Here is a 24,833-nt window from a genome sequence, read left to right as displayed (position 1 = left end):
AGAAACAGGACAATAGACACCACTGTGGGTAACTGGAAAATGCACACTTCGCTGAGCAACACCCTACGACTGCCATTCTTTTGTGCACATCAAATGCAACCCACACTCGCCTAAAGCGGCTTGGGCTTTACCTTCCTGGCTCCGGCCACCGTTCTCATTAAAAAAAAAAAAAAAAAAAAAAAAAAAAATTCCACATAAGGATCAGGATCTCTGGAGCACTGATATTTTCAAGTTCACTTCCTGAATTAGAAGTGTGTTTCAAAATAAGTGGACACATCTTTCACAGTAAGTTTTAAAGTGAAGTTGGAGGGAGGCAGTGAATAATAAGGTTGGAGGAAGTTCAGACACTTTGTTTCCTTTAACAAGGCATTTAATACAGTTTTAAGTAGGCAATACAGTTTTAAGTAGGCAAAGTGAAACATGAATATATTTAAGCTTGATTTTAAAAAAAAAAAACAGCATTTAAAAATACATCTGAAGAAAAGGCATTTCTTAGAAAAGCAATCAAGTTCTGTAATCTTATAATTCATAAATACGAGGTAGTAAAGATGGAATGATCGAGCTCCAACACTTTAGTATAAGAGACGTTCATATTATTTTGAATTGCGATTTCCCTGAGGCCACCTGTCCTTCTCAGAACACATAGGTATTTTTATAGAAAGACTCAAAATGTTCATAGTTGAAAAAGTTACTGAGTTCTTTGGATGAAGGGTCTTTAAAAGCACAAAATGTAACTGAAAACTGATACGACTGCACCATGGAGTTAAAACTCAAATTATGGATTATGCCCATGTATAGACACGGAAACCTAAACTCTTTCAAAGGATCAAAATCCTTTAAATAGAAGTTTCATTTAAAGCATTTGTTTGTGGTTATGGAAAATAGCATTAGCTGATCATCTTTAATATAGCTATTTCTATCATACCTATTAAGTGATTTTAAACTAACAACATAATAGGATAATGTGCAGTAATGCCTATTTCCTCTTGAATAAGGCTGAACATATGCAGGGCCACTTAAGTAAACTATTTTGATGGAAACTGATCAGTCAGTTCAGAAGTCAACGTTTGGAATGGTTTCCCTCTCACAAAATTCACCTTTATGATGGAAATCGCTAAATCACAGATGCTGAAAAGGTAGTTTGTGAGGAAGGTCCTCCCTGGGCTGTGGGGACTTTCTTAATCCCGCACAGTGACCTCCACACTATTATCTCTAGCCCCTCAAATGACATCCCCTAGACTCGTGTCCAAGACCTCTGTTTTTGCTTAGCTAAGAGTCAGCTCAAATCTCATAAGCTCCACCAAACCTCCTACAGCAACTCCAGCCCCCTGCACCTTCTATTTGTTCGATGGCTCTTCATACCATAGTATCACACAGTCTCTTATGTAATTATTGTTTAATCGACTTGTTTCCCGCCTGGATTGTAGCTTGGGGAGCAGGAAAACCTTCCTATACTGTAGATTTGATTTCCATGTGGAAGATACAAAGATCTAAATTCTTAGATGAGGTAGGATATACAGAGGCTCCTGGTTTTCTCTTGACTCCTCTGTATTGTGTTCATGTCTTCAGATCACAGGTAACCAGTTTTATTTTCCACTAAAGTATTATTGCACTTGGATTTTTTTTTTTTTTTTTTGCCAAGACACATTTTGTAAAAGCCATTTCTGAGAGATGTTGTGTACATTAGAAGTGAACAAAACAGCAAGGCTATATCCAGTGAGGAGGCTGGGTGGTCTGTAAACGTCTACATTGGACAAGTGACCTGACTTGAAGGGCAGCTCTGTAGCCACAGCACCGGGTATTTGGTCCCATGGGTCGGTCATTTGTCAGTTCACCCCTGTTTCCTGTTTTAGTAAAATCATCAACTTAAGTAAGGAAACACCTTTCCAGTTACTCAGAAGTAGCTGGAATCATTCTCCATCACACCTGCAAACATGGATGGTTCATAGGATTTTGAAGTTAGTCTTTTAAAAATCTAACTTAAAAAAAAAATCTAGCTTTTTCAGAGCAGGGAACACACACACTCTTTTTGCCTTTATATTTATCCAAGTACCACGTACCTGCTAAATGAACTAACAAATGAACAGAGCAGAGGGCCCCCAGAGGGACAATACAAAGATCTAAGGGCAGAGAGGAAGAGAAAAGGGAAGGGAAAGGAACATTTCTTGAGCAACATTCAAGGTTCTTTCACACCTGAGAGCCCAGGAGCCTTCTGTACCTTGGTGTTCCTTTTTTTTTTTTTTTTTTTTTAAATATTTTATTTATTTATTCATGAGAGAGAGGCAGAGACACAGGCAGTGGGAGAAGCAGGCTCCATGCAGGGAGCCTGATGTGGGACTCGATCCTGGGACTCTGGGATCATGCCCTGGGTGAAAGGCAGGCACTAAACCACTGAGCCACCCAGGGATCCCAACCTTGGTGTTTTCTTAAGGCCTCTCTTTGTTCTACCTTTTTCTGCAATGGGTTGGCTTTCCAGTCTTCCCCATCTCTAATCCCACACATCAATCACCCCAATTCTTGCAGGTGCCCTGCTGGACTTTTGGAGCCAAATAAATCCCAAGAGATGCAAAAGGCATCAACATCAGCATCCTTGCTGTTGCTTCCTGTATAATTTATTTGCCACTATTGACAGCAGGTGAAAAGACTGTTTTGCTCTGCAAAATCTTGTTGTAAATGATAGTGAGATTGGCTGTAGATAAACTGCACATTTGTGCCTTATTCGGTGAAAAGATACTCTTATTGGAAAGCAGCTCTTGTCAATTTACTTGCAGCACTACTTACACAATCAGGCAGTATAGGAAAGATTCCCAGTCCCCCCCACCACCACCAGGGGTGGGGCCCCAGGGGTGAAACAGCAGCACCCACAGGACATGTCTACAGCCAGCAGGCACCAACTGGCTGGCAAGCCAAGTGCAGTCCAGCCCTCTGGCCTAATTGGAGGAGGACCAGAAAGCCCACTATTTAAAAACATCCTTTCCCAGCAATTTGCCGGAGGGCCAGCACTTCACTCTGAGAAACCAGCTCTTTCTGGTTGAAGGTAAAAGTCGCCAGTTACTACTCTCATCTCCCCTGGGAAGGGTTACGCAGTCATTGCCACAGTAGTGTGAGTTAGCCTGTGCGTCCACATCCTTCCAAGGAATGCTACAGGCCTTTTAGGAAGGAGGCCAGGATGGGATCCTCTGGGAGGGCTGGGGAGGCTGACTGGGGGAAGCACAGAGAGCACATAGTTCTAGGGGCTTCCTAAGATCTGACCTAATGGACATCCTCTGCTGACTTTGCAGCCAGGCAACAGCGCCAAGAAGCTGGGCAACAAAGGGTAAAAGAATGTCCTGGAGAAAGGAAGAAGGACAAAGGCACACATACTGTTTTTTGAATTCAGGGCAAGATTTTGCTTTATGTAATCAATACTGGATAAAGCAGATTTAGAAAATAATCTCATATTTTCAGATACAAAGGGCCTGAAACCTACAAGGGGCACTTCAAAACACAACTCACATTTTACACCCGGAGTGTAGTAATTGAAATGCTGGAGCGGGGGCCTGGTTATCTTGTGATTTGAGATATTGCCATTTCAACACATTTCCCAAAACGAATGGTAAAGCCAACTGTTTTCTAAAGCACAGGTCATTGACGAAGCAGTCTTAATAGTTTTAGTCTATTAGTCTTAATATTTTTAGTCTATTAGAACTCTTTCTTTTCAAAGAAAAAGGCACAAGATTATCTTTTTCTAAGTGCATACCACAAAATATGACAAACGTTGAAGCCAGTCGCTTGCCAAGAGGTGCCACACCGCCCCACGGATGTCCCTTAGAAGGACATATTGACTTTCCTCCTGATAGTGAGATGTAATGTGCTAACACCCTTCTGCATCACCAATGTTCATTAAAAATCTATATACACTCTTCTAGACAGCCTACTCTAAACCCAGAAAATGAACCTAACCATAAATTCTGTCTTGCTATTGTTATACAAACCAAGCTATATATTTTGTTAAACAAAAAAGCTAATCTGTTTTTTTAAAGATGACTCTCAAGGTGAAATAATCTGAATGGTAAGTGAGTTTGTCTTTGCAAATTTAAAAAGTGTTTACTCTCAACAGAAGATACGGATCTAAGGCAGACAAGAGCACTCATGTACAGGAGAAATTAAATGAAAATAGTATTTTTTGGTTAGTCTTGAAGCATTGAATCTAAGAATAGAAACCAAACTATAAATAATAAATGGTTTCCAGCACTCAAATCATCCAACTGAAAACATAATTCCTCACCCCCTACTGCACTAAAATGTCAGTAAAGAGTCATGGTCATAAGAATTTTAGAAAACAAACACACAAAGCCCATTATTCACAACACTTTCTGACCGCCAACCCTTACCTTACAATCAAGTCATGCTTTAACTTCTTGATCATATGTCAGTTCGCCACGAACGCGAGCTGAGACCCCCTCGAATGGCAAATATTCTTGGACTTGAAAATTCTGCTGTTTCAGGAGTTCCTCCATGGCCTCATTCCTCTGACTGTATCACAATCATTAGCTCTGTTTTTCACTCTGTGCTTTTATCAGGATATTTTGGTCTTTATTGTCCAGAGAGGATGAAATCAAGTCTTAGCTATTTCTGAACTGAACAATTTTTAGATATCGAGCAAGCAATATGTTACAAATAGTCTCTTGCTTTCCATCCTAGATCAGTCCCATCTTTAAGGACACCATGGGAGGACTCGCTGTGCTAAGCACAATGAACTAATTATCCCTCTAAGAATGCAGTATGTTTCCAGACACATTTTTCTCCAGGAGATAACACACATCTAATCCATTCATAACGAAAGGCATTCAACATGCTCTATACTTCTGAAAACACTCTTTAAAAAAATCTACTTGAATTTTAGAAAGGGCTTGGATACTTTATTGATAATCTGCAGTACAATTTTCCAAAATAATAATTAAATTAAGAATTGATTCTTGTTTCAGAGTAACAACCATGGAGGCTCATAACCTTTATGTGAGCTTGCAAAACCATTTCCCATGCTGGCAGAGGAGAGAGACAAAGCCTCATGGCCAGCCTTCCCCCACAACTCCACGGTGATAGAGTGATAGGGAAGGACGTGGCCAGGTCGACATCACCAGCTGCACCCCTATCTTGTAGACTCGGGGATGCAAGGTGGGTTCAGAGAGTTGATTATCAAAAGCAGCAGAGGTGAGGACTAGGCTTGTGGGGTGCCCCAAGCTGCATGGAGCAGAATGAATCTGTTCTGAACTGATTCTCAGTCTTCCCCATGGTTACTGCCATCCTTTGGAATCACCATCATCCATCTCCTTCCCCCAATCCCAAGGCTACCTTCAATATCGTAGTGGCTGACAGCTTAACCTCTGAAAGCAAATTGATTTATTACAGGGGATGCTACCTAATTCTTGGAACTGAAGAGGGGTCTGTTGGGTTATTCACGGGGCCTCCTGCGTCAAGTCACGAGGTCAATCCCATTCATGTGGACACTTATAGAAGGCCAAGGATAGATCCCACTCCAGGAAAGCAGAACTTACTTTTCTCTAAAGGAGTTGAGATGATTTATTACTTTCCAGGATTTTCCTTTTTAAACTAAAGAAGGCAAAGAGAGCTGCCGAGTGAGATGTATATGACTACGATGGTCTCAAACACTTATCAGTTCTTTGCTTTTTAGAGCTTTGGCACACACACGTTGACCCTTCCTCTCCCTTTACATTTTTTCTCCCTTCATATCGAAGCACTCACCCCCCTAACTGGGGACCCAGTGCTGGTTCTGTGCTGGGCTCAATGAATGGACCCTGGCTCTGCCTTCTAGACGTTCCTGTCTAGAGAGACTGGACAAACATCAGAGTTAGTGACAAGTGTGACCAGTGTTATGAGTCAGATGTAACAAGAACCATATACATACGGATCGGCTCTATTTTCCTAAACTGTCTTTCCTCCTATTTTCAAGCTGCCCTTCAAGTCATATTAAAAGTGGATAGTAACTTTATGTTGACAGTGAAATCAAGCTGCCTTCTCTAAATTTCCCTTCCAGTCTTGGAGAGGGAGCTCCATTAGACTCATCTTTCATCTTATATTTAATTACTTGGTAACCAAGCTGAGAGCCAAATTTGCTGGAAGTTTTTGTGAGTCTAAACACTTGCCTACTTCCCAGTTCCCACAGAGATACATGAAGTAACTTGTTTATGTTAGGAGAACAAAGGAAGGGAAACAGAGCTCTCTGTTAGGCTACAGGTTTAATCTTAATTAGGCCAAGAAACAAGTGTAACCCAGTTTACTTTGGTTTATTCAAATAGAAATTTTCAAATCCTATACAAGTATATGAAAGAAAAAGAAGGGGAAAAAAACAAAATATACCAGCAGTTGAGAGGTGAGATTATGGGAGAGACCCCCCTCTCATTATGCACTGTGATCTAGTCTCTACAATCTCTTTCATGAATATGTAGTATTTGTGTAATCAAAGTAGAGGAGGCACCTGGGTGGCTCAGTTGGTTAAGTGTCTGCCTTTGGCTCAGGTCATGATCCAGGGGTCCTGGGATCGAGCCCCGCATTGGGCTCCCCTTCTGCCCCTCCCCTCACTTGTGCACTCTTGCTCTCAAATAAATAAATAAATATAATTTTTAAAAAAGAAGAACAAAATTAATTTCTGTGATAGTTCGTCCCTTGTGGTGACGCCCTCCCCCCATCTTTTTCTGCCTTGCTCTGCCCAAGCCTGCTGGTGGGCTTTCTACTGGGTTTGGCTATTGGGAAGCCCCAATATTATGAGGTAGGAGAGGGAAAGGGGACATTTCTTCCTACTCCCTGGTTGATTAGGGGCCTGGTGTTTATCAGTGGCTGCATCAGAAGCAGCCCCACCTCCATGGTTCCAGTTCTCATTGGGTCTCCTTGTCCATTGGGGGTCCCTGTGGGTCATCCCCAAGAACAGTGGTTTGGGCTGCCTGCTCTTGCTGCAGTCTTTGGGTGGGTCACACTCCTTGCTGGCTCCCTTAGCCACACCACCTCTAATGAAGTAACCCCTTCATTAAATTCTCCATTTGAGCCAGTTGAGCTAATTCAGTTTCGTTTTTAGGTACCTGGCTGATATACAGACTTCAGAGTCTCTGGTCTGAAAAGCTGATAGCAGTTTCACTTCACAAGCTTAGTCAGAATGCTGACCAGAGCTTTTTCCTGGGGGCATACTGCCAAATTTTAGCCCTTTTTTGGTTTATGGCCTGCTTGATTCATGTCAATGAAAGAGATACTTAATTAGAACATATTCTAGGCCAGAAACTGTTTTTGAATTTGGTATCTATTGATATAATTCATTTCCTCAACAATATTTATTGAGTAGCTATTATGTGCGAGGCACTCTTAAGCACAAAAGATATACCAATGAACAATTAATAAATCCTACCTTTGGGACACCTGGTGGCTCAGTGGTTGAGCATCTGCCTTTGATTCAGGGCGTGATCCCAGGGTCCTGGGATAGTGTCCCACATCGGTCTTCTAACAGGGAGTCTGCTTCTCCCTCTGCCTATGTCTCTAACTCTCTCTCTGTGTCTCTTATGAATAAATAAATAAAATATTTTTTAAAAATTCCTGCCATTATGGAGTTTATTTTTGAGTGGGAGATACATGGATTTTAATCCTAGGACAGCAGTATCAGTATTGGAAAGATACTTTGAGTTTTTCTAATCTAATCCCTTATCTGATGTCCAAATTACCACCAAACAGTTCACCAGATACGCCGGTCTCTGCTTGCATCCTGTTAGTTACCAGCCGTTTGATCCCTGCTCAGTTAGTCCATCACACGTTGGGCAGCCCTAATCTTTAGAGTGTTTTCCCACATATAGCTGAATTTCTTCAAGGACCACTTCAGGAAAACATAAGACAAATCACACTTCACCTCCATTTAAGTTCATTAATTATTTGAGAGGCCATCAGGTCTCCCATACATATTTGCCTCTTCATTCCAATATTTATTGTCCACCCTAAGTGATTCCTGGAGGCAGGGTTCAGTGGGGTGGGAGTGGGCAGTTGCCTCTTGTGCCGTGGGGAGTGTGCTTAAAAATGGCAATCCCCTGTGACCACTTTCTCTGTGTGTCTCAAGATCTTGCTTTCCTATGGCTTCCACCAAAGTATTTTCAGAATTTTAATCTTTATGCCAATTTGCTACTATTAAAAATGTTGTAAAGATACCATTCCTCTGGAAAGTAAATGTTCTCCTTGCTCCTCTTAAGTCATACTTTTAGGTGCAGCAACACCCTGTCCCCAAAAGGCACAGGGTGTGGTCAGGAAAACAGACACTAGACCATCACACAAAGAAGTGATGAATTCTATGTGAGATGTATACTATGCAAGGAAGGCATGGCCTGGCATGGAAACATGTAAAGGAGGCACCAGGCCTGGTTTGGGATGGTAGGGAAGCTTCTGTGGAAGGGATGTGTGAACTAGCTGGCATCTGAAGGCTGAGAAGATGCTAACCTGGGGAAGCCAAAAGAGAGAAGAGACTGTCCACATGGTTTTAGGTCCTCTAAGTGCAGACTGCTAGTATACCTGGCATTTCACCAGCAGTGACCACTGAGCCTAGATTTTTCCCCTGGATAATCTTGTTTGCAAATAAACTGTTGCATTAAATAACTATGTTTAGTGTAACAATGACTCCATATTAAAGTATCTTCTAGTTTCTTTCTCTACTCTGGGGTGATGCCTCCTCCATTCTGAATGTATCAGCCACTCTCTTCTTGGGTTTTCTTCTGCCCCCTCCAGATACTAGGCAGAGCTGCTTAGACAATAACCAGGACTCTGTTCTTGCCCAATCACTTGGACAGCAAAGGGGGCGGGGGGGGGGGGGGGCAAATAAGGTATGGTTACAGTGTATCACAATGTAAATTTCCTCACCCAGCATTTTCATCAAAGTATAATCAGATTCAAATGAACATCAGAGGAGCCCTAAAACAAGAAGGGTCACAAAATAACAGACTGGGGGAGTGGGTCACCCCACTAAGTTTGTCTTACTAGTTCCAGGGGACTTGTGGATTGACCATATGCATTTGAGTCTTGAGTACTTCCCATGACCTGTTGGTCCCCTTTCCTAGGAGATCCAAGGCCAGAGACAACTTCCCACTACTAGTATGGCTCCAAGCATGACATCTACTTAAGAGTCTACATATATTAGGATAGAACAAAATGGCAGACTCCAATGAATGAAGCTGCTTTAGAGTACTGGGGAGTTAGATTTTTATAATGACCACTAGTTATCTTCCTAGTGATGTAATAATGAAAGCCATTCCCCAAACAGAAGTTACTTTGTTCAATCTAAACCATCATTTACTGCTCACGAAATGATATGTGGAAAGGACACAAGATACAGAGTTGAGATGTGTGGAATCTTAGCTCTACTGATAATTGTGTCATCTTGGGCAAGTCACTAACCTTTCTAGGTTCCAAATTTCTTCTGGACTAGTAAAATGAGAACTCAGGAGTCTAGGACATTTCAGAATGCTTTTAAAATCTATAAGCCTAAAATTCCACAGTTAGCGGTGATATGTTGACATGATGACCCACTTCTTAACTCCTTAGACCTCCTCTCTTGAGGCTCTTATATAAGTTGAGGATCTTAAATGTGGTCTGACTAGTGCAGTCAGATAATCATGACTTGATGCAAAAACCAGGAGCATGAGGCATTTGTGCAGGGAAGCTACTTTAAATTACCTATAATCCCTTATGTGGTGTCTACCTTAACTCAACTATTATAACAGAAAGATTCCCCACAAAAATTTTTAACATCATCATCTAATAGTAGACCAATGTCTAGCATCACGATTATGTTTTTTTTTTTTTTTTTTTTTTTTACAATTATGCTTTTTACTTATTCACTGACATTATCTCCACTTTCTGCAAGATTGCATTCTGGAAACCAGGTTAGGATGGAGATTATCAAATAGCTCAATTTACCTTAGAAGCATATAATTTAGGCTTGTATTCCAATCAAGTACCAGCCCAAATATACTCCTGGAACAGTGGTAACATAAAAGTCAATATAACTGTACTACTGCAAAGATTATGCTCTTATAATACACCGATAGTGAAAAGTTATGGCTAGTTCTAAGTTACCCTAGGAGCTAATATACTTTACATACATGCAATTATGGTGATTAGAACAAATTCACTGTAATAGGTGTCCTGGTTGAGGCTCCATGGAAATTGGGTGGAGAGAGGGGGACAGAGTGGGAAGAGAGGAGGAGAGAGAAAGAGTGGGAGGAAGGGAGAGGACAGGTAACTTAGCTGTGAGATTCTTCTGCTGAAGGGAAGAAAATGTAAGAGGAAGGGAGGCTTTTCCCCATAAAGAGAGAGAGGTGAGCACCAGCAGCTTTAGGACCGGGGATGGGTGGCCAAGCAGGTGAGCAGAAGGAGGGAGTGAGGTCTTGTCCCAGTGCCAGTGGGAAGGGACACAGAACTGGCAAAGTTCAGTCTTTTAATGTGACTGAATCCATACCCATAGGGCTGGGAGACCTGCAGTGGGCTGAAGGCTCCCTCCGAAGTTAGGATCTGAGCCTGAGCAGGAATAGTGTCACCTGAAGACTTTCTTTAAATTCCTTTGAACTGATGAACCAAATTTTGAACGTCAGGATACTTCCCATTAATGTCCAGACTTTTGGGGCACCTGGGTGGCTCAGTGGTTGAGCACCTGCCTTCGGCTAAGAGTGTGATCCTGGGGTCCTGGGATCAAATCCTGCATCAGGCTCCCCACAGGGACAGGGGAGCCTGCTTCTCCCTCTGCTTAGGTCTCTGTCTCTTTGTCTCTCGTGAATAAATAAATAAAATCTTTTAAAAGTTAAAAAAAAAATCCAGACTTTTTTGTTTGTTTGGGGAGGAAAGTACCAAATGAAGGGACAATTAACATTAGTTACCACTGGTCAAACATTTGTGCTTAGCAGCAATGATGGTGATGGGGGGTAGGCGGGGGGAGCCGCACTTGCTTCCTTTACTCTGGCCATGCACTTTCCCTGTCTGTCCCCCCATCCCTGCCACCCTCTTCAGGATTATACCCATCCCCTCACTCCCTTCCATGACCTGCCTGGCCCTGGAGCCTGGAGCCATTTGACTCTGGGTTACATGTAGGGACACATTTGGACACTACACAGTACACTAGGTAAGAGTCCTAGGATGATCAGATGACTGGAAATAATCTGGTGAGAACAATTTCTTTCTCTGCAGTTTGTAAGTCATATAAAAATGAAACAAAGAATTTAAAATATCACCTGTTTGTTATTCTAGAAATACTGGGGGTGGGGTGGGGGTGGGGAGTGCTGTAAGACCAAAAACCACCATGGGAAAATTTAGTGAAAGGAGTGAGGGATGTTTACAGTGGAGGGTGGGCAAAATGTCCACTGCTTGTCAGGAAATTTGAATTGTCTCTACCACTTAACCTTATCAGCTTTTGTTTTTGTTTTTCCACTCTCTATCTGTTAATCAAAATTGCTATCCTCCCACGTCTTTGAGCAGCCTACGACAGATTGATAAAGTTTAAAATTCGTTCAGGGTCTTAATGAAAGAATTACAGCAGAAGAAACAATTTAATTGGTAAATCTGCCAAACCAAATACCCAAATAACTGGTATTGGAGTTTTGACATTTAAAAACCCCAGGACATGGGATCCCTGGGTGGCGCAGCGGTTTGGCGCCTGCCTTTGGCCCAGGGCGCAATCCTGGAGACCCGGGATCGAATCCCACATCGGGCTCCCGGTGCTTGGAGCCTGCTTCTCCCTCTGCCTGTGTCTCTGCCTCCCTCTCTCTCTCTCTCTCTCTCTCCGTGTGACTATCATGAATAAATAAATTAAAAAAACAAAACAAACAAACAAAAAAAACCCCAGGACAGGGATGACTGAGTGGCTCAGTGGTTGAGCGTCTGCCTTTGACTCAGGTTGTGATCCCAGGGTCCTGGGATCGAGTCCCACATCGGGCTCCCCACAGGGAGTCTGCTTCTCTCTCTGCCTGTGTCTCTGTCTCTCTCTGTGTCTCTTGTGGATAAATAAGTACAATCTTAAAAAAAATAACATAAAAACCCGGGGACAGTAAGACAAAAAACCACAGTCCCAGAAGAATGACACATTGAGTCATCTGGCAACACGTGGGGGTCCCTACCATGGACAGACCCTTATACAAGTATGGAAGTGGGGATTTGTTGGTAGATACTTTTCTGATCAAGCCAAGATCAGCTATAAATGTCAAAATCAACATATCAGATCCTCATCTCCTAAAACATTACTTTTGTTGTAACTTTAGAAAAAAAATAATAGGGCAGAAGTTAAGACTTAGAAGTGGAGATTCTAGTCCCATCAAAATAAATGAAGACCGTAAGATTGGGTTTACTGGCAAGAAAAAACAAGGAATAAACAGTCCCCCTAACTTGGAAGAGCATTTGTGCATTTTGACACAGAGCATTTAAGAAGACACCCAGAGGCATTAGTTAATCATCAGCATTTTTCCTAGAAAGGGGAAAAAAACCCCATCCTGCACCCCATACCAGTGTTTATTTCTTTCTGAACCCTGGAGATAAAAATTTTAATACACAGAGGCTTCAATGAGGATTTACGTGCATACCCCAGTCTTTCTGAAGAAGAAATGTCTCTGATATGTGATCTCTTCCCTCAGGAGTACCAGGAGGAGGGAATTGGTGAGGGGGATAGGCAAACAAAACCAACTACTTTCCCCTAATCCTACTGTGGCAGAAAAGCAGAAAGCTAAAAGCTTCCCTGAGGGAAAAAGCTACTCCAGACTGAGATGGATCAAGCAAGTTTAACAAACTTCAGACTGCTTAACTTGCTTACATTTCTCTTGACGGTTTTTGAAATGTGTTTATGAGGCCACGTGTTTTCAGCACACCTCCTAGCTGGCTCCCTGGGGTTCAGGCTCAGGTGGGGCTAGACATTCCCCCCATGAAGGACAGACACAGGGAGGCCTGAAAACCCCCAATCCAGGCCAAATGAGGATGGGTTGGTACTCGTGTCTTTTTTCTGGGCTGCTTCTCTGGGAACTCTGTGACAAGAAAATGTTAGAGAGCAGGGATTCTCTCTCTCTTCTGTGTCAATAAATCCCATTCCATGGTTTTATTTAAAAAACAAACAAATAAACAAACCAACAAAGTTCTTCCAAAGGTGAGCTAAATTTATATTCATTTCATGAATTTATAATTCATGAAAATGAGTGCCCTAATGCCCTACCTTCCAGATATACTTTGCATTTCATTCTTTTGTAGACATTTAGAGATTTTAATCTACTTAGATACTTTAATACATCAGTGACCATAATGGTGTTGTACACCAAATACTTGACAAATGAAGTTGGTGACTTAGTACAAACTCTAACCCAGTATTTTTTCAGGAGTGGCGCAGTACCTCCTAAGTCACTGATAAGGACTGAGTTGTGCGCTCCTCACCCCCAAATTCATATGGTGAAGCCCAACATAATTGTATTTGGGGATAGGGCCTTGGAAGAGGTAATTAAAGTTTAATGACATCATAAGGTGGGGTGCTAATCTGATAGGACTGGATTTTTTTTAAGAAGGAGAAAAGACCATAGAGATCTTTTTCTCTCTTTGCTCCCACCCAAAGCAAAGCCATGTGAGGACACAGAGAGAAGGCAGCCATCTACAAGCCAAGAAGAAAGGCCTCACCAGAAACTGCCCTGCTGACACCCTCATCTTGGATTTCCAGCCAGTAGAACTGGGAGAAAAGAAAGGTCTCTTATCTAAGGGACCCACACTGGGGTATCCTGTATGTGAGTCAAGGCAGATTAATATAATCACCATCAGCTTGTATTTTCAATAAGCCACCAGATTGTTGGGCCCCTGACACGAAATAGGGATCTTTAGGGATGGGATCCTGGAATGGCCATTGGTCACGAACTTTCTGGGTGGTATTTGTCATTGTGAAGGTTGAGAATCATTATTTCAGGAAGGAGCTCAAGGCTGTCACTAGCTCCCAAGGCCCCCTTCAGCCTCCTCTATTCCACCACCCCAAAGAGGAAAAGTTTATGGGGTCAATGATCAAATAGACCTCTCAAGCACTTAAAATTAGGTTCTCCAAAAGGGAGATAGATTATAAGTAGAACTATTCAGAAATCAGGTTGGAGCAAGAGGTGAAGTACTTCGTAGGAAAATCCACATCAATTTCATACTTAGGGGGATCCCTGGGTGGCGCAGCGGTTTGGCGCCTGCCTTTGGCCCAGGGCGCGATCCTGGACACCTGGGATCGAATCCCACATCGGGCTCCTGGTGCATGGAGCCTGCTTCTCCCTCTGCCTGTGTCTCTACCTCTCTCTCTCTCTCTGTGACTATCATAAATAAATAAATAAAAATTAAAAAAATTTCATACTTAGGCTGGTTCTAGAAGGACAAGAGGAACTGTTGAGACCCACATGAGATCAGTTCAATTCCACTGTAAGGACATCATGTAAAGATTTGGTATGAAGCAAAGGTAAAGTTTAAAGTACCTTTGTGCTGTGGCCACATCCGCCTGTATGGGCCAGAGTGGAGGTGGTCAGTTGGAACTAGGGGTTAAAGCTTGGGAACCCTTGCTGTCTCTTCCCTTTCCTCAAAGAATCAACTAAGATTGAGTTTCGATGTCCTAAAAGGTAAAAAATAGAGTTGAACCATCAACCATTGAGGATACTTTTGACTCTGAAAATCCAGGGCCTATAGAAAATAAATATTGTTTATTGTTATACTCTTGTAAAAATCACTCATGAAAAATCATCAGAGTGATTTTCTACTAAGTCAGTCAAACTGAAAAATATGAAATTGACTTATACTGTCAGGAATAACAATATATAAGCAAATTGAAAGGCACTAAGTACATTCAACTATATAAAAATGCTACACAGAATCCTGCAAATCTTCAAAAATCATGATATTAAACAACAATCAAACACTATTTTAAAAAATGGCATATTCTCTGGAGGGTGAGCCCAGGGCATGAGGATTTTTTTTTCTTAAAGTGAATTTTATCTACTGCCAAGATAGACAGCCATGGCTAGACTGCAAGAATGTTACCATACCTCCAAATTAAGATAAAATTTAACAAAAGAGCAGAATATTTTCTAGATTTTAAAAAAATACTACAAGAGTTACCCTTGAAGTAGAATAGGGCTTTTCTAATGGACAGAATAAAATTGTGTTTTAGGTATTGAGTCAAAATCTAAAAGCCCACCATTTGCTTCAACGTGGATGGAACTGGAGGGTATTATGCTGAGTGAAGTAAGCCAGTCGGAGAAGGACAAACATTATATGTTCTCATTCCTTTGGGGAATATAAATAATAGTGTAAGGGAATATAAGGGAAGGGGGAAGAAATGTGTGGGAAATATCAGAAAGGGAGACAGAACGTAAAGACTGCTAACTCTGGGAAACGAACTAGGGGTGTTGGAAGGGGAGGAGGGCGGGGGGTGGGAGTGAATGGGTGACGGGCACTGGGGGTTATTCTGTATGTTAGTAAATTGAACACCAATAAAAAAAAAAAATCTAAAAGCCCCTTTGGGGTGACTGGTTGGCTCAGTCAGTTGAACATCCAGCTCTTAATTTCAGTTCAGGTCATGATCTCAGGGTTGAGACTGAGCCCCGAGTTGGGCTCCATGGTGAATGTGGAGCTTGCTTAGGAACTCGTTCTCTGCCCCTGTCACCCCCATGTGTGCACACTTACTCTCTCTCTCTCTCTCAAAAGAAAAGAAAAGAAAAGAAAGAAAGAAAGAAAGAAAGAAAATATAATAGCCAGTAGATAATACAGTAGATAATATACTAGATAATCTGTGTATTCTAATTTGCTTTGATCTTAAAATCATGGGAATGAGGTCTGCAAAGAGAGATGGAGTATGATTTTCTCCACTGTAAGTCTGAAAACTTGGGTGTGGCTTTCCCTCGCCGGCAGCTTGGTAGCTCTCCAAGAACACCAGTCATTTTCTCATCTGAAGGCCACACAGACAGAGGGAGAATGATGAAGATCAAAACGTAGGTCTAGGTGAGGTCCTTTGATTTGTGTGGGCACAAATGAGAGAAGCGCTGTTGGTGCTCAGAAGCTGCCAGTGCCCTTCAGAAAGTGCTCCCCACACTGGAAACACTGTGTTTTTGAGAAACACTGTGTTGTCCCATTTTGCTTGTGAATTAGTAGAAGATGTCTGTGTCTCATCTGTGGAAAGTTTAGTTTATATTTTAAAAGTATAATAGCTACACTAGGGATGCTGAAGAGTGAATTACGGAGAGAAACACAACTAAGCTTCAAATCTGGACCTACAACTAACTTAACGTATGATCATGAACCTGAGTTTCAACCAAGCTTGGTCTCTTTAAAATCAGGGACCATCTGGGGGCACTGGGTGGCACAGTCAGTTAAACATCTGCCATTGGCTCAGGTCATGATCTCAGAGTCCTGGGATCAAGCCCCACATCAGGCTCCCTGGTCAGCAGGAAGCCTGCTTCAGCCTCCCTTCTGCCTCTCCCACCTGCTTATTAGCTCTCTCTCTTTTAAATAAATAAATAAATAAATAAATAAATAAATAAATAAAATCTTAAAAAAAATCAGGAACCATCTTATTTCACTGGGTTACCTTTTAATTTAAGTGATAGGACCATAGTGCGTGGCACCAACAGGCATCCAGTCATATTAGTTTCCTTCCCATTACGGACAGACTACTGTCAAATGGTTTAAAAAGAACCCAAAACACAAATAAGATAAACACATTTTATTCATTTTCTTCTAGTTATAACGTGGATGCAGTTGCAGGTGTTACATGCATCTGTAACAATCACCAATGCTTTCCTGAGGAAGTACTGCTTATTCTTGAAAAATTCAGTGTCCATGTCACCCTTAGCTCAACACCAGTGTGGAACCGTCCTAGCAATAAACATTTTTTATGTGTTTAGTTTATGTTTTTCCTTTAGCAAGTGTTTAAGAGCATTTTTAATACATAGTTCATATATAGGAAATAAAGCTCTACAAGCTGATTCCCATCCTCAAAGTTCCTAAAATTTTTTAGGGGGTGAGAGATAGAATCCAAGAGTTACTTCCTTTGTGCTAAGTGCTGTTCTAGATGCTTTGGGTCAATTCCTGACAATCCCCTTAGGACATAGATGCTATTATCTCAATTTTATGGATGGAGAATTCAATAAACAGACACTTTCAGTAGGTTGCTTGCATGTACAATTCTACCAAAGTGGAGGCATCAGAATTTGAAGCCGGCAGATTTCAGAGCCTGTCCTCTTACTCACTATGCAATTCTGCCAGATGTGTACATTTACACCACAGATTTACAGAATTAGAGGGCTTGGAGTGTGTGCCTTAGAAGTTCAGAGAGGAGCCTCAGAAATAGTTACTATAAATCTTTCATTGCATAGAAGAAGAAATTCTTCTACAAGAATGGAAAGAAGATCATCTAAGGTCAGCTAGGCTAGTGACTCTCACTGTAGCTGGCATCAGTATCACCCGGGAGGCCTGCTAAACAGATTGCTGGGACCCACCCCTAGAGTCTGATCCTGTGGGTCTGGGGTGGGGCCTGAGAATTGCTAGCAAGTCCCCACATGGTGTTGATGCTGCTGGTCTGGGAATACGTTTTAAGAAACGATGACCTATTTAGTTCCCCGCCTGGGCCAGAATGAAGCTTCTGCTCCCCTCACTGTGCATCTGCCCCATAAATGGTGGGTACCAGCTGCTCTACAACCATCAGAGTCTGGGGGAGACCGGGCAGCCTGCTAGAGTAGTCCTGGACACAGGCATAGAATGCCCTCCTCCTCCTCATTTAGCTGAGACATCTGGAAGCTTCTTTCCAGCAGGCAGGCACATTACACCATGATTTGCTATAATGCTGGTATTTTACTATGACCCTCTCCACCTACCTCTGCACATAACCCATCTAAAATAATACAAACCTGCTCACTGCCAATAGTAAGCACTATTCTCATTCTGAGCCATTTACCAAAAGTTATCATCTAAAATTTGGCTCTTTAAATGATAAATATAGCAGGAGTTTTAGGAAAAGGAACAGGGGTCATGAACAATTTGCCAGTACATATTCTCAGAAGAAGAGGATGATGAGACAATTTCAAAGTTTTCTTTGGTTTCCATTATAATTCAAAAGGACATATTTTGCTTATTTGTTCAGCAAGAGGATCCCCTGCCTTTCATTAAGATCCCTACTAGAGTGAACTATTTTAGAAGTAGGAACATTATTTAATTATTGTTTAAACTTACCACACTAAAAACTGCTTAGTTTTTGTGCTGTCACGGGGTGTTCTGAGGCTCCAGCACCTTCTGAGTGTAAGGGTTGATTGAGCCTGGCACGTAGTAAGTGTGCCCGGAGTGCTAGCAGCTAAAAAGTTATTGCTTCTATTATTTAGGAGAGCCCAGGGGTTCGCCCATTTACCCAGGCACATAGGTGGGATGAAATGGTGTAACTCGAGAGAGGAAACAGATCTCATAATCAGAACTCTCTCTTCCCCATGAGCAAGGAGATTGAAAGAGCATGATACTCAAGAAGCATCTACATTTACAAGGTAGCTGTCACCCACAAAACCTCATAGGATTAATACTTGGTCGTCACTTACTGAACCAAAGCATCTTTGCAGAGTACCTACTAGGTGCTGGAGATTTCAGGCAAGGATTTTCAAGAACACTTACATTAAAAACATTTTTTTGAAGTAAGTATAAATCTATAAGAAGGTGCAAAACACCAAAAAACTACAGTAGGAGGTCTTCTGTATCCATTACCCAGCTTCCCCCCATGGTAACATTTGTGTGACTCTGGGACAGATGAAAACCAGGACACGGATACCAGTCCACACCATGAAAGACGTTCAAACTTCATCAGTTTTTTAAGGGCAGGTGCATTTTGATTGTGAAGGACACAAAAACAAACAAGAAGAAACAAAAAGGAGATGTAAAGACAATGAACACAGGTAGCAATGCCAAATCATCTGGTGTTATTTTGAGATCTGCCTTTTTACTAGTCATGAGCAGAAGCTAAGTGGCCAGCACATAAACTATATAAATAAGACTGTACCTGTAAAAAGACCTTGAACAAATTCCTTTTCTCCAGAGACAAAGCTTAACAATGGTAATCAAATTAACCTGTTTTTCAAATCATCTGCAAATGTGAACACTTATTAGAGATGTGAGAGGTGAATCCCGGATTTGCTATTCAGTAGTTCCTCATTCTCCATGGTTTCAATTACCCGTAGTCCACGGTGGGCAGGAAGCAGAAGATCCTCCTTCTGATGCCACGTCAGAAGGTCAATGGCAGCCTAGTGCTAGGTCACAATGCCTATGTCATTTGCCTCACTTCATCTCATCGCATAGGCATTCTATCATCTCGCATCATCACAAGAAGAAAGGAGAGTATAGTACACCGAGATACTGTGTGAGAGAGAGAGGCCACTTTCTCAGAACTCTTATTATAGTCTAGTGTTATAACTGTTCTATTTTATTATTGCTTATTGATGTAAATCTCTTACTGGCCCTAATTTTTAAATTAAACTTTATCATAGGTATGTACATATAGGGTAGTATATATAGGGCTCAGGACTATCAGTGGTTCAGGCATCCACTTGGGGTCTTGGAACGTATCCCCATGGATAAGGCGGGGCGGGGGGGGTTGCCATACACAGATCCCAGCCCTAACCAAACTCACACACAATCTTCACAATCTTTATAATTCACAAAATGATTAAATGAGGAGCTTTAGAACTTGCTATATTGCCAGGCCCAGAATGGCATGTAGAAGGCATTTGGATTTTGGTAGCTTCCCTAAGTAATCTTTAGAAGCCCCTATTCTTGCATTCATTATAAATTAGTCTTAGCAAGTCATTAAAGGTTTCCCAAATATTCTTCCTTGAGTATTCTTCTTTTCATATATATGAAATATGTACATATATTTGGAGATATTAAAATGGAATATTTTAATTATCTGGCATAGGTAAGGTTTTACTGTGTATCTCATTTTCACAATATATAGTCAGGTTAGGACGTCAAACCACGAATATCCCAACATCTTCCTTAACAACTTCTTTCAAAACTGATATAACATGAGGTAGTTCACAATTGACCTCCTGGTTTAATGCATTTGCCAGTATTTAGTCTTTAGGTGAAATATTAAAAAAAAAAAAAAAAAAAGCAGCCCACCAGAAGAACAAAATGTCTTCAGAAGCTCATAAGAAGCAGATTCTCCAGGTCTATCAGAAAGGACCATAAGTACTTTCCTAAGCAGGTAACGATGTGGTAACATTTTGTTAATTCACCCTAAGAAAGCTGCTCTGGTATTAGGAAACAAAACACAGCATTTTCCTTTCACATGTGGGGAGCTGTCTGCGTTGGTCTCCCACCAGCAAGGCCAGCCAGGGTAAACAGATATTTCACTAGGTGGAGGAGCCAAATTCCCCTCCATTGTATACAAAGAGCCGATGACCCCCGCTGGGGTCATCTGAATTCTAAATGACCAAACAGAACTTTTGCGGAGCTACCCCCATCTCTGCCCTTTTATAGCCTGCCCTAGGCAAGGCTCTGAAATAGGAGAAGCTTGCCCTGGACCACACTGGTGCAGTCTCCCCATCCCCAGGCATCCCTACTCATCTCAGTTGAGGGTCCTAAAGTCTCCCCCCCCACCCTCCCACCCTGCCCCTGCCCCTGCCCACCTGGGACTCTCTCCTTTAAGGTCTGATGCTCTAAGTTTGGCCACCTCACAAAGGTTCTGGGGACACTGGGAGAGCCCTCAAATAACTCTCCCAAGGCACAGAGCTAGAGAGCTGTAGGCCAGACTGCACATTCTAGTGCTCTCTCCATTGCCTGCAGTGTGTTGAATCGCTCTGTAGGTCAAAGTAGTTGGAAATTTACTACTTTATTCATTTTTCATGGTGTGGACTGGTATCCGTGTCCTGGTTTTCCTCTGTCCCAGAGTCACACAAATGCTACCATGGGGGGAAGCTGGGTAATGGATACAGGAGACCTCCCACTATAGTTTTTTGGTCTTTTGCACCTTCTTATAGATTTATACTTACTTCAAAAAAATGAATTTTCTTAAGCTCAATAATTTACGAATTATTTGTGATGGTCTTTACTTTTTTTAGAATTGAATTATCAGATACATGCTATTTTAGCTCCCGGAGAAATTTTAAATTGCTTAAAAGTATTTTTATTTTTAAGAGCATTTCTGATAGTAACATTTTTTTTTTTTAAATTTTAGAGAGAGAGAGAGAGAGAGAGAGAGAGGAGAGTTGGGAGAGAGAGAGAATCTTCAGCAGGCTCCACACTTAGCCCAGAACCCAATGTAGGGCTCGATCCCAGGATCCTGAGATCATGGCCTAAGCTGAAATTAAGTCAGACATATAACAGATTGAGCCACCCAGGTGCCCATAACATATGGTTTACAATCAATCTTCAGCAAAATGTAGCACACTGTGTGTGTGTGTATGTGTATATGTCTATAGGCACACATATATGCATGTGTGCCTATATAAACATGTATATATAAAATTAAAAACCACCAAAATAATCAAAACCAAGGAACTTTTCATTGACCATAGCATATTTTTTGGTAGTTCTTAAGTAGAATAAAAAGTAACTTATTCTTGGAAATACAACAAAGTCTTCTATTTAGTAGATAACATATAAAGAGAAAACCACCTCCATAAAAGCTTTCAAATTGATTTCTAAAGTCACACCATCAGTGGACTTGGTCTCATGAATACAAAGAATACCTTTAAAATACTTACCTTGAGACCTTTCTCTTCTGCACAGAATTTTATATCTCTGGACTTAAAAAGTGCTTATAAAAATATGCTCATGAATCATCGATTCATATTTCAAACTCCGGTTGGCCTAAGATTCCGTTCATCCAGTTTGCACAGAGATACTGTTGTTCAGAAGCACAGCCACCAAGTGAGCTCAATGGGGCTGAAGAAAAACAAACCATGGGAACACGTACTAATGCGTCCTAAAAGAGGGGAGAGGGGTCTGTGCATTTGTGTGTGTGTGTAACTAGTTATTCAAAGTGCTTTAGTTCAAGATTAACGTGTCTAAATGTCATCCTCTGATTTCAAATTAAAATCTGCAGATTTTCTTCCAGAGCTGGCGGCCTGCCATCCCTGTAGGCCTAAAGTGGCTCATGGCTTTGGGGAGAGAGGGAGAAACCTTAGTCATGAAGCACTCTGCTACCCACCCCCATACTATTCTACCATGGGTCTCTTGGTTTTCAGATGAATTCCACGGCCAGATTTCTTAGACTTTCAACTTAAACCATCAAAGAAATAATTTGAAGGATATATAGACTTTTAAAAATATTTACAGAGGGACAGTGTTCTAAAATATTCTCTGTGATCTAAGGTCTTCCTCATCACAGCCTTGATGTATAGATAGGTCTTTTGACACCATTTTAGGCTGATAACCACTTTTCTGTACTCTGCCTTTTATAAAGAGTACCCCAAGTTCACTGGACTGGTTGTGAAAGTGGCCAAGAAAAACATCAATGCACATTTTTAAGGTGAAAATTCTAAATTTGAATTATTATTTTAATGGTTTTTCCCTCTTCTTTCTTTCTAAATACTTCAATCAGTACCCTTTGTCACCATATAGATATTTTCCTACAAGATCCCGCTGCATTCAAGGAGGGCACATTTTGTTTCAAGAAAGCTTCAACAACCAGATATAATTCATCATAGAAACCTGAGGGTCATATCTCTGCAAAACAACAGTAATGAACATTTGAGCTCTCATGTTTGTTAGGCAGTGTCTTAAGTCCATGAAATGCAATGTTTCATTCAGTCCTCGTAAGGATTTAATTATCCCCATTTCAAAGATGTGCAATTTGAAGCTCACCCAAGCTATGTAACATATCCCAAATCACATAACTTGGTAAGCACAGAGCCAGGGTTCTATCCAGAACCAAGGTTCTCAACCACTGCCCTGGAGTTGAAAGTTTCAAGGAAATAGGAATCAGCAGTTTCTTGGTAAAGAAGAAATTCTTTCTGCAGTCTAGGATCATAGTCTGTGAAACAGAGACATATTTCTAGTAAATTCCTAACACTTTCTACACCCTTACCTCAAACAAGACCAACTAAAGGCAACTAAGCATCTAAAAACCAAAGAACATAAACAAACAAACAACAACAACAAAAAAGACAATGTGCTATATTTACAGCTTTTGAGAATTTTCTCCAAATGTCAAATGTGAAAAGTTACATATGCAAAAACATCAAGCTAAATTCAATTCTCAATAAAGCATTGAGCAACTTCTTTGTAATGAAAATGCAAAGCAGGATCTATTTTCAAGTAGAACAAATATTGTTCTTTGGAACAGAAACTTGTTGCTGAATCTCACCATGGAGCGAAAGGCATATAAACTTTTGAAAAAATAAGGTTCACATGGAAACAAAAACACAACAGGAACGCCAATATGGAGACCAACAGATGCTGCATGTCTTCCCAATTCTTTTAAAAGCCATTGTTGGCTATTAAAATGTCATTGTAGAAATAATAAAATACCAATAAATCTAGTATTCCAGAGAAAATGTTTATGCTGAAGTTTTTAAACTTTGGTTTTGTAAAAATTTACTAGAAAGGAAGATTGATGGAGATGATGATGTACAAGGATAGGCAGCTCCAGTTACTAGGAATTGACAAGACCACATCTAAAAGTCACGAGGACCACACAGTCACAGCTCATGAGAGCTGATACTTTCGATTTCTCACTATGTGCCAAGTGTCATTTTTAAGATTTCATAAAAATTTAAATTAACTCACGTTCTCTAAGAGGTAGCTATTACTATCACCCCTATTTTGCACCTGAGAAAAGGGAGTCACCAAGACATTAAGTAACATTCACAGTCATGCACCTGGGAAGTGGTAAAACTGGCATTGGAACCAGCCAGTCTGATTCTGGGACTGAGACTTACTCCTTCATCTCTGATAACTTGCTGTGCAAAGCCTGCACGCAAAGACAGGGACTGTCCCCACATAGCTGAACTAATGGTGGAGATAAACTAGGAATTTCTGCCATGTTCCTTCAGCAGGGTCTCTCTCTCTCTCTCTCTCTCTCTTTTTTAAAGATTTTATTTATTTGTTCATGAGAGACAGAGAGAGGGGGGCAGAGACATAGGGAGAAGCAGGCTCCATGCCGGGAGCCTGATGTGGGACTCGATTCCAGGTCTCCAGGATCACACCCTGGGCCGAAGGTGGCGCTAAACCCTGAGCCACCCAGGCTGCCCAGCAGGGTCTCCTATGGCTGGACTTGTGGCTCTCTCTGATGGTTCACAGTCCTGTCAGAGTCAAAGCTCCCAGGTGAGCTATGAGGAGCAGGTAGAAAGATGAGGATGAGCAAAGTAATAATTACAAAGAAGGTGCCAGTTTGGTGGGGAATGACTTCTAACCCTCCATTTTCTTGACATGTTCTTTGCATCTTCCTTCCATTTTACCCCTCCTCTCAAGCTAGTCATGAGCTCTCTGAACTCCTGCTCTGGGCCACCCATGCTCCGTTTTCTCTTCACAGCTTGCGTAAAATAGATGCTTCATAGATGCTGTTGCATGATTTACGTGGGCTGTGGACATCTTCTCATGGACACTGAGCCCTGAGCTGACTCTTCAGGGAAGTGATGTGTAAACAGATGTGGAAAGAGGGGGTGTGGGACGGCTGGGTGGCTCAGCGGTTTAGCAACTGCCTTCGGCCCAGGGCATGATCCTGGAGTCCTGGGATCAAGTCCCACATCGGGCTCCCTGCATGGAGCCTGCTTCTCCCTCTGCCTGTGTCTCTGTGTCTCTCTGTGTCTCTCATGAATAAATAAAATCTTAAAAAAAAAAAAAAAGAAAGAAAGAGGGGG

At 41.5% G+C, this 24,833-nt stretch overlaps 1 protein-coding gene and 1 long non-coding RNA gene across 5 annotated transcripts in view; both read right to left on the bottom strand.

Moving 5' to 3' along the window:
* PLEKHG1 (pleckstrin homology and RhoGEF domain containing G1) overlaps positions 1-24,833 on the bottom strand; it is a 224,429-nt gene that overhangs the window by 102,115 nt on the left and 97,481 nt on the right. Inside the window, exon 1 of one of the 4 annotated variants that reach the window (XM_072827765.1) lies at positions 4,374-4,540. The exons of the other annotated variants lie outside the window; for them this stretch is intronic. The gene's annotated coding sequence lies outside the window, so the exon portion shown is untranslated. Of the gene's footprint in view, positions 1-4,373; positions 4,541-24,833 lie in introns of those variants that run through there. 4 annotated transcript variants of the gene reach the window in all.
* On the bottom strand, positions 16,703-20,133 carry LOC140616091 (uncharacterized). Its single transcript, XR_012016632.1, has 2 exons — positions 19,031-20,133; positions 16,703-16,869 (listed from the first exon to the last, which is right to left on the bottom strand). It is a non-coding gene; the product is annotated as an uncharacterized lncRNA (long non-coding RNA).

Source organism: Canis lupus, chromosome 1, assembly GCF_048164855.1.
Source record: "Canis lupus baileyi chromosome 1, mCanLup2.hap1, whole genome shotgun sequence".
Taxonomy (NCBI): Eukaryota; Metazoa; Chordata; class Mammalia; order Carnivora; family Canidae; genus Canis; species Canis lupus.
The sequence above is the reverse complement of the archived record's forward strand: the minus strand, read 5'-3'. Positions and strand labels throughout refer to the sequence as shown.